Here is a 1,342-nt window from a genome sequence, read left to right on the forward strand (position 1 = left end):
GTGGCTCGTGTGCTGGGCAGGGACCTTGCCCCAGCACCCTGCTCCCAGCAGAGCCCTCCCCAGAGCTCCTGAGTGTCCATTCCCTGATCTCCTTTCCCCCCTCTTTTCCAGTTTGATAGACAGAAGAGGATTTATCCAGCCAGATGTGGGGACCCCGTCCAGTCCCAAGAGTGAAATCCCTTCCTTTGGAGCCAAAGCTGACAGCAGCATGGTAGGAGGCATTCCTTAGCAGTGCCRTGGTGCTCCCAGTGCCTGCTGTGCCTGCACCTCGCTCCAGTTCCTCCCCAGGGACAGCCCTGGCACCCAGAGCTGCCAAAGACTCGAGCCATCCGTTGCCTTGGTTTTTTTTACATTTATTTATTATTTTTTTCTTTATTTGTTTCACTGTGATGTGAGCTGTCCGGGGTTTTGTCTGGCAGAGCCTGAGAGCTCGTGGGACCCTGGGGCTGGTGCTGGGGGCAGGGGCTCCGTGGGGTTTGTTCTGTGAATGCTCCTGTCCCCTGTGCCCTGGGAGGGCAGCTCTGTCACCTGGAGCAGCTCCCCTTGGCAGAGGTGCTGTGCCCAGCAGTGAGGGTGCCCAGGGATCCCTGCTGGCCCCGTTTCTGCCTGGTTGCCAAGGGGCCACTTGGTCAGACAAGGAACCCTCAAACAGGGGAGGAGAAACCCTCTGTGCTCTGTCACTGTGTGAGATGTGGGGCACGGGGTACAGGGGCAGGTTTGGGACCACAGACTGTGGGGATTCCTGAGGTGCACCCTCAACAGGTGGGGTTGGACAGAGGGAGCAGGGACAGGGTGCTGCTGAGCCTTGGGGTGCTCTGGGTTTGGCTTCTGAGCAGCAGAGTGTCCCCAGGGCTGTCCCCTGTCCCCAGGGCTGTCCCCCGTCCCCAGGGCTGTCCCCTGTCCCCAGGACTGTCCCTGTCCCCAGGGCTGTCCCCAGAGCTGTCCCCAGGCCTGTCCCCAGAGCTGTCCCCAGGGCTGTCCCCTGTCCCCAGGGCTGTCCCCTGTCCCCAGGGCTGTCCCTGTCCACAGGGCTGTCCCCAGGGCTGTCCCCAGGGCTGGCCCCAGGGCTGTCCCCAGGGCTGTCCCTGTCCCCAGGCCTGTCCCCAGAGCTGTCCCCAGGGCTGTCCCCAGAGCTGTCCCCAGGGCTGTCCCTGTTCCCAGGCCTGTCCCCAGGGCTGTCCCCAGGGCTGTCCCCGTGTCCCTGGGAGCCATTCCAGTTGCTCACCCATGAGCATCACTCTGTGCCCAGGCAGCCAGCTCAGTGTCCCTGGGCTGGAGGGACAGTCACAGACCTTGTAGCAATACTTGAATCGTGTTATTAAAAGCTGCTGGATATTTTTGC

The sequence above is a fragment of the Malurus melanocephalus genome, unplaced genomic scaffold (genome assembly GCF_030028575.1).
Source record: "Malurus melanocephalus ecotype Western Australia unplaced genomic scaffold, MMel_1.1 scaffold_575, whole genome shotgun sequence".
In the NCBI taxonomy this organism is placed as follows: domain Eukaryota; kingdom Metazoa; phylum Chordata; class Aves; order Passeriformes; family Maluridae; genus Malurus; species Malurus melanocephalus.